General features: G+C 47.0%; 1 long non-coding RNA gene across 1 annotated transcript in view; it reads left to right on the top strand.

Annotated features, from left to right (window-relative positions):
- LOC135405143 (uncharacterized) overlaps positions 1 to 8,368 on the top strand; it is a 547,777-nt gene extending 539,409 nt beyond the window's left edge. The window contains exon 2 of the long non-coding RNA XR_010425753.1: positions 8,048 to 8,368. This is a non-coding gene — a long non-coding RNA (uncharacterized LOC135405143). The remainder of the gene's footprint in view (positions 1 to 8,047) is intronic.
- The last annotated feature ends 394 nt before the right edge of the window (positions 8,369 to 8,762 follow it).

The raw sequence follows: 8,762 nt of genomic DNA on the forward strand, positions 1-8,762 counted from the left end.
TGTTGAACAACCTTTTTAGGGAGAAGGAAAATATATAAATCATGCTAATTTACCTCTGGCAGGGGATTCCCCCTCCCCCTTCCTTAACGTAATTGCTTTTGACTGCAACCTGCTGCACCGGGGCCGAGCTGCCATGTGGGATGCCACAGGGGGTGGCGGGGCCCCATGCCGCCACGTGGGGTGCCCTGGGGGCAAGGGAACCTGAACAACGGTGGTGGCAGCAGCAGCCAGAAAAAATCAGCCACTTCCCCCCCACACCTCAGCATGCCTCCTCGGCAGTCCCCCTCCCTGCTCTGAGCCTTCTAGCTCTGCAGCTGCCAGCGTACCAGGCCTGAACTTCAAACACAAAACCAAAAGAAGAGGAGGAAGGAGAGAAAGAAAGGAAGGGGAAAGAAAAAAAAAAAAGAAAAAAAAAAGGTGGGAGCTTGGATACATGAATCATCTGAAGAATGGACACACATGACTGGAACCATTGAATCTATTTGATAATTTAAGTGCCTATAACTTTGTTCTTGGTAACTTTAAAAAGGGAAGTGCTTTAAACCAACAAGTACCTAGTCCTAGGTACATGTGTACAATTAGATGCACTCACGCACATGCCATAGTCGAGATTTAAAGAAAAAAGTTAAGAATAATACTATAATGGAGGAAAAAAAATGTTAAAATTTCAGATTGATTGCTTGATTTATGCCTGTGTCAGGGACCTGAGTTGTGTCTGAGACTCTGCCATAGTTGGTCCGTGGTTGTGCTTGTCCATGTGACATGGGAAAATATTGTATAGTTTCACTGTTGGGAACTTGACTTTTAGAAAAGAAACAACAGACCCGTTGTTGGCACGGAGTTGGTATCATAAGCCATTGTGGCACGGAGTTGGTATCATAAGCCATTGCGGTCTCAGTTCGTGCGCTGGCCACACGTGAGTCGATGTCACAATTGGAAAATTCCACTCCTGTGAGGGGGATATAAGAGGTGGTTCTGGGTTGGACGGGGGGGGAGGATGAGATGCACACTGCTTTGATCCAGGGGATGCCCTGAAAGGTGCATTGCCTGCTTGCCCCTCCCCCTGAGTACCATGCTCCATCTCCTTCTCCTGCTCAGCAGCTTTTCAGAAATTCAGGGGTCGGTATGTATTAATTGCTATCGCAAGTAATAGGATTAAGTTGCTTTGCTTACACCCTTTATGTATCAGTGTTTGTGATTTTGGGAATCCTCATGAACCTAGAACAATGCCAGGTTATTTGTTGTCTTAAATATGTACATATAGATTTTTTTGATATGTGTTTACATCTTCCTCAAAAATACAACTGATAGAAAACAATGTAACAAAGGAAAAAAAGAGAAAAGAAAAAGAGAAAAAAAAAGAAAGGAAAAAAGAGGGGAAAAAGAAAGAAAAACAAAAAGAAAAAAAGGGGGAAAAAAAGAAAAAAAAAGGAAAAAACCCAAAACCTTAATCTTATCTCCTGTGCCTATCCCAGGTGCAAGAAATGTGTGTTCTGTATTAAAAACCATACTTTTAAAACAAAAGAGGGGGAATATGACACTCCCGGAGCAACTAGATAAAGCTGTATTTACCTTTAATTTTTGTACAAAAACCCACATGAAGATACTCAATGCAAAGTTCTTGTAGAGTTGTTAGCATGGGGAAGGGGTATGCTTGTGTTTTGTCTCCCGCAGGACCCCTCTGGCTTCCAACACATTTGATGAAACCTTATCATGAGTGGCACAGACCTGACACGCAATCCGATTCTGCATATGCAGAGGCTGTCCCTCAAGAATCCCGGGAGGAGACCAGTGAATGCTGAACAGCACAAGACCTGCCCGTAATGTCACATCAGGAAGACACTGTTCTAGGGATAATTCATTGTGTCTACTAACTTTTACAAACTCACATAATGACTCAGTCACAGTGCGTGTTTCTCACTCATATGCCTTCTTGACCGCACCTGACATTGTGATTCATGTGACTAACAATACCTTTGACATCACTATAAGTAATCATCAAAGCATATCAATTTATCCATAATAATTCCTATGTGCAGAAGAGCTCAACTGTGGCTCCCAGTGAACCTAACCAGAAGTTGGGAGGATGATGCAGGATACAGTAAATTAATGACAAGAAATCATCATAATTGGATGGCTAATTGCTTTTATCATCTCTGCATTAATCATAGCAGCTACTGCAGCCATGGCTACTGCTGCATTGGCCCATTCAGTGCAGGTCACGCATACAGTGGCCAGTGTATTTGGTAATATGTCAGCATCAGTAGCAGATTTTTTTAATAATTTTTCTGGTTTTAATATTTTAAGTCCTCTGGAAGGTCATCGGACAATCCTGAAGACAAGAAGCCCAGGTCCTGGCCCTCTTCACAGTGAACCCCATGTGTCAAAACAAAAAAGGGACCCTAATAAAAAGGGAATGCCAAAAAAGATGGGCAGACAAATCCTGAAATCAAACTCTGTGTGGTGTGCACTCATTTCTTTCAGCACCCATATTTGCCATCACTACCACCACTGCCACTGCTGCCGCTGCTACCACCTTGGAGTAGCACCACTAGTGGTTGCTGCCGCTGCCAACCGTCACCACCACCCCGCACTCCCTGCAGCTGCTAGCTGCCGCTACCAGTGGTACCGCTGCTACCACCTTGGAGTAGTGCTGCTTGGTGCTACTGCCACTGCCTGCCACCACTGCTTGCCCTGTGCTGCTGGCACCACTCTGCACAACAGTACCCCCCCCGTCCCGGCTCTGCACATGACCTCCATCAGGACTGCGTTGCCATCTCTGTGTCATAGACTGAAAGAGTGGTTTTAGGTGACATTCTTTTCTGTTATTTTTTGGGTTTCATTTTGTTCTGTTTTTATCTCCGTTTTTTAGTAAAACTGTTATTATTTTCATACTTCACTTGAACACCTCATATATTCAAAAAAAATCGTAATTTGGGGGGGGCGTTGATGTTTCTATTCCATCAAAGGTCCCGCCTCCTGGGGCATATTGTCAGTAAACCAAGACAATATTATTGACTTTCCCAAAGTGGGGCATTGAGAGAAAGAGTGGAAAAAGAATAACAGTATTGAATAATCAATTTGTGTATTGCATATAGAACCCCTCAGGCATCATGTTGTTCTATTTATTCCTGTTTATTTGGCATGTATTCCTGTATATGTATTTTCCATTCATAGGTGTTTTTCTCAAAATGAGTTCGAAAACCAAGGTAGCTGTGGCTATGTTTCATGGGGTTGTAAATTCAATGCCTATAAGTCTCCTTTGGAATGTGTTTTCAGGGTTGTTTTCCTATCTCAACCTAAGCTGTTACCCCTGAAGGATAAGTGATAATGACATCCAATCTGGGGGAGAAATGCAGGGGAGCATTTTTTTCCCAATCCTTCACCGATTTCTCCTTTAGGTTTGCAACACCAGTTTTTGAAGGGTTTAAATTCCCTCTAGATGTTAGAGATACCTTACTCTTTGTGGTATGTTTGGCAGTTTGCATTATTATGCTCTATCTTATGTATGTAGGTAGGACCAAGATCTATTGGGAAGGTGCCCAGAAGCCCGCCCCAGGAGTGGATAGCTTCAAGTGGCATGGGTTATGAGAGGACATGGGTAAGTTCTTGGAGAATATTTCTGCTCCAATGACCTGGAAGGTCAACCTTGAACAACTGCAGGACCCTGTCAAGGTGATGAGATCGGTGAGGGAAAAGTGCCATGGTGGATCTATGGAGGGGCAGCTTGTGGTTGCATGCAGAGCCCTGGCCACTGCCTACCTGTCTCAGTTTGAAGAGACTGGAAAGTTTGCTAAAGAGGATGAGTTACGAGACAAACCAAACTCCTCTCTCTCAGCAATTGTGAATTCAAAATTAAGGGGTTTTAATCGAGGAAGTGTGGAAAAAACAGAAGAAATAACAACCCTTTATTAAAAGATATATGTGTGTTGGCAAGACCAGTAACAGAAGACAAAAAAACCTAGGCAATAGTCCTGTACCCAAAAAGTCCCCCTCAAACAAAAGAAAAAAACAACAAAAAAAAAAGTCTGAATGACTACTTCTCTGTCCTTTAGCGCAGTTCTAATCACAGTTGGCAGGGGGCGCTGTTGGATCTCTGGAGGTGCAGAGCCTGCAGTACTCTGTGATAGACTCTCACAGTCAACTTCTCTGTCCGGGTAGCAATGTCTTGCCATCTATCAGCGGTCCAGATGGGTTTTCCCCTACATTTCCAATTGGCCTTCTTCCATCTGTCCAACCATCCCCACAGAGCATTGGTTACCATCCACGAGTCAGTGTAGATGTAATGCTTTGGCCACTTCTCCCATTCAGCAATGTCCAATGCCAACTGGACAGCTTTGAGCTCTGCAAATTGACTCGATTCTCCTTCCCCTTCAGTAGCTTCTGAAACTTGTTGGATGGGGCTCCATACAACTGCTTTCCATTTACGTTTCATTCCTACAAGGTGACAGGAACCGTCAGTGAAGAGGGCATAGCGTGTTTCCTCTTTTGGTAGTTTATCGAATTCTGGGGCTTCCTCAGCCCGTACCACCTGCTCTTCTTCTTCTTCATCTGCTAGACCAAAACTCTCACCTTCTGGCCAATTTGTGATGATTTCTAGGATCCCAGATTTCCAATACAGGCGTGAGCAGAGCGATCCACTTACTCCATGTAGCATCAGTGGCATGATGTGTAGAGGGCGCCTTTCCCTTAAACATCCAGTTCAGCACTGGTAGCCAAGGTGCCAGGAGGAGCTGTTCTTCTGTGCCAATCACCTCTGAGGCAGCTTGTATTCCTTCATAAGCTGCTAGGATCTTCTTCTCTGTTGGGGTGTAGTTGGCTTCAGATCCTCTGTAGCTTCGGCTCCAGAATCCAAATGGATGGTCTCAGGTCTCGCCAGGCACCTTTTGCCAGAGGCTCCAGGAGAGACCTTTCTTCCCAGCTGCAGAATAGAGTACATTCTTCACATCTGTTCCCCTCCTGACTGGCCCGAGGGCTATAGCATGTGCAATCTCCTGTTTAATCTGTTTGAATGCTTGTTGCTGTTCAGGGCCATACTGGAAATCATTCTTCTTGCAGGTTACCAGATAGAGAGGGCTTACAATTTGGCTGTACTCCGGGATATGCATCCTCCAGAAACATATGGCACCCAGAAAAGCTTGCGTTTCCTTCTTGCTGGTCAGTGGGGCCATTGTTGTGATCTTATCGATGACTTCTGTTGGGATCTGATGACGTCCATCTTGCCATTTCACCCCCAGGAACTGGATCTCTCGGACAGGTCCCTTGACCTTACTCTTTTTTATGGCAAACCCAGCTCCCAGGAGGATCTGGATGATTTTCTTTCTTTTCTCAGAAACCTCCTTGTCATGGTTTGAGATAGTCCCAAAATCCAATTCCCTAGCTCCATCCCCCCTCCCTGTCGTGGTTTGAATCTTGTTTTCCCCCAGAGGTTAAGAGAAGTGGTAGACCCCAAGGGGTGGAAACCCCTAGAAGTTTTGAAATTTTGTCCAATGGGCGCTCCTACAGAAATGTAAACATATCACAACCAGACCGGAAGAGAAGAGTTGTAGTTTTGATTGTTGTAGGAGAGGTGGCCATGTTGTGAGCCACGAGGAAGGGGCTCTAAGCCCCTCGGGCCCTCTGGGCCCTCCCAGCCTCTGGCTGGGGGCTGCAGGGACCTGGAACAGCATAAAGCTGGGCTAGGTGCCTGTAGTTATGCCGGGAGAATGTTTTCTCCATGGGCGCAGAACAGCAGCCGGCACTGACCAGAGAAACGGTGGCAGAGAGCCAGAGATAAGAACCTGAACTGAAGTAGCAGCAGAAACAACATGCAGCACCGGAGAGAAGACTCCTGGAAAGGGAGGAGAAAGAGAGCCAGCAGCTGAGAGACAGAGTTTGGGGTAAGAGTGTACCAGACCCCCCAAAACTCCTTTGAGACCTCCTGGAAGGAGGAAGATGATGGACTCTTACTTGAAAGAGCCTTGGAGTGCTACAGCACTTACAGAGAGGAGCTGAGAAGCTCAAAAGCGTCCCGGAGCTGGACCAGGACAGCCAAAGGAATGTGGAGGAGGGCTTCGCCCCCCCCGCTGCCTGGAGACAGAGCACGGAGCTCTGCAAAGGGGAATTTGAATCCCCTGAGGAAGGGACTTTCACGAAGATGCCCCTGCATTTCGTGATATGCCTGTGGTGATGCGAGTCTGGTCCCTGCTGGCAGTCCACAGGTGAGGCCTTCGCTTGGACCGAAGGAGAGCCGAGGGGCTTGGAGACCCCCTTGTGTATGTTGAACAGAGATCCAGCTACAACAACCCAGTTACTGCTGCATGGAGGACAGAAGAGGAGCTGCTGCTTAAGGACTGGAAGGGATCTGTCCTTCTTTTCCTCCTGGACTTTTATTTGGAGGGGAGAGGAGACCTGATCCACTGTAAATACATATGTCATGGTAGAGATAGTTGTGATCGTGTGTATAATGTGATATGATATTTATTTGTACAGTCATTGTAATATATTCCCTTTCCCCCACTTTGAGTCTGGTGTGTTTTGTCTGGAAAAGCCCATCTCACATTAGGTTGAGATGTGGGAGGGGGGATGGAGCCAGGGAATTGGATTTTGGGGCTATCTCAAACCATGACATAAATGGTAGCAGAGGATGGTTACGAACCATCGAGGGGAAAGAGATAAGAGCCATGATGCTTGTGGTAACTGAAAGAGTTTTCCAGACAAAACACAGACTGTACCATTGTAGAGTAAGTGTAAGGCTATAATAATGTAAGTTAAGTACTAAGAGTAGAGTTAAGTTTGTGATAATGTTTTATTGATGTGTAGTAGAGAGATTTTGGTTATATTTTAGTTTGTTGAAGATTGCATGTTGATTAGAGTTTTTTTTAAGTTGTTGTGATATGTTGACAATTTCGCAGGAGCGAGGGGTGGAGTGTTGTCGTGGTTTGAATCTTGTTTTCCCCAGAGGCTGAAAAGTGGTAGACCCCAAGGGGTGGAAACCTCTGGAAGTTTTGAAGTTCTGCCCAATGGGCGCTCCTGCAGAAATGTAAACATATCACAACCAGACCGGAAGAGAAGAGTTGTAGTTTTGGTTGTTGAGAAGAGGTGGCCATGTTGTAGAGCCACGAGGTAGGGGCTCTGTGCCCCTTGGGGCCTCTGGCCCCCTCCCAGCCCCGGCTGGGGGGCTGCAGGGACCTGGAACAACATAAAGCTGGGCCCACACATTAAGTTGAGATGTGGGAGGGGGGATGGAACTAGGGAATTGGATTTGGGGACTATCTTAAACCATGACACTCCCACATCTCAACCTAATGTGAGATGGGTTTTTCCAGACAAAACACACCAGACTCAAAGTGGGGGAAAGGGAATATATTACAATGACTATACAAATAAATACCATATCACATTATACACACGATCACAACTATCTCTACCATGACATATAGTATTTACAATGGACCAGATCTCTTCTCCCCTCCAAATAAAAGTCCAGGAGGGAAAGAAGGATAGATCCCTTCCAGTCTTTAAGCAGCAGCATCTTCTGAGGTAGCAGTCTGTCTGTCTTCTCCACATGCAGCAGCTGATAGCTGGCTTTCTGCCAGCACTCACGAGGGAGATATCCAAGTCTCTCTCTCGGCCCCATCGCCTCCAACCGAGGGGTCTTCCGTGGGCTTCGTAACCCCAGACAAGGTCGTATCACCACGTCATATCACAAAGACACAGGGGGGTCTTCGTGATGGTCTGGTATCCCAGGAGACTCAGCTCCTTCTTGCAGGGCCTCTGTGCCCTGTCTCTCAGGCTGCCACCATGGCAGCAGTGCGAGGGGGGGGGAGCCAAGGTCAACTCCCCCCGCATTCCATCTGGCTGTCCCGGTCCAGCTCCCGGACGTCTCTTGAGCTTCTCAACTCCTCTCTCTCTCCGGTGCTGCTGTACTCCAAGGCTCCTCTAAAATAGGAGTCCATCTACTCCTCCTTTCTCGGAGGTCTCAAAGGAGTTTGAGGGGCTGGTACAGTCTTACCCCAAACTCTGTCTCTCAGCTGCTGGCTCTCTTTCTCCCGGCTCTGTCTTCCAGGAGTCTTCTCTACAGTGCTGCATGTTGCTTCTGCTGCTCCTTCAGTTCAGGTCCTTATCAGTCCTGGCTCTCTGCCACCGTTTCTCTGGTCAGTGCCTGCTGCTGTTCTGCGCCCATGGAGAAAACATTCTCCCGGCATAACTACAGGCACCTAGCCCAGCTTTATGCTGTTCCAGGTCCCTGCAGCCCCCCAGCCAGGGGCTGGGAGGGCCCAGAGGGCCCAAGGGGCTTAGAGCCCCTTCCTCATGGCTCACAACATGGCCACCACTTCTACAACAACAACCAAACTACAACTCATCTCTTCCGGTCTGGTTGTGATATGTTTACATTTTCACAGGAGCACCCATTGGGCAGAACTTCAAAACTTCTAAGGGTTTCCACCCCTTGGGGTCTACCACTTCTCTTAGCCTCTGGGGGAAAACAAGATTCAAACCACTACACTCCTCTGCTGTGTCCCCCCATACAATGATGTCATCAATGTACTGCAGGTGTTCTGGAGCCTCACCCTTCTCTAGTGTGGCCTGGATCAGTCCTTGGCAGATGGTGGGACTGTGTTTCCACCCCTGGGGCAGTCGGTTCCAAGTGTACTGTACGCCCCTCCAGGTGAAAGCAAACTGCAGCTTACACTCTGCTGCTAAGGGAATGGAGAAGAATGTGTTCACGATGTCAACAGTGGCATACCACCTCGCTGTCTTGGACTCCAGCTCATACTGGA

Source organism: Pseudopipra pipra, chromosome W, assembly GCF_036250125.1.
Source record: "Pseudopipra pipra isolate bDixPip1 chromosome W, bDixPip1.hap1, whole genome shotgun sequence".
NCBI classification, from domain to species: domain Eukaryota; kingdom Metazoa; phylum Chordata; class Aves; order Passeriformes; family Pipridae; genus Pseudopipra; species Pseudopipra pipra.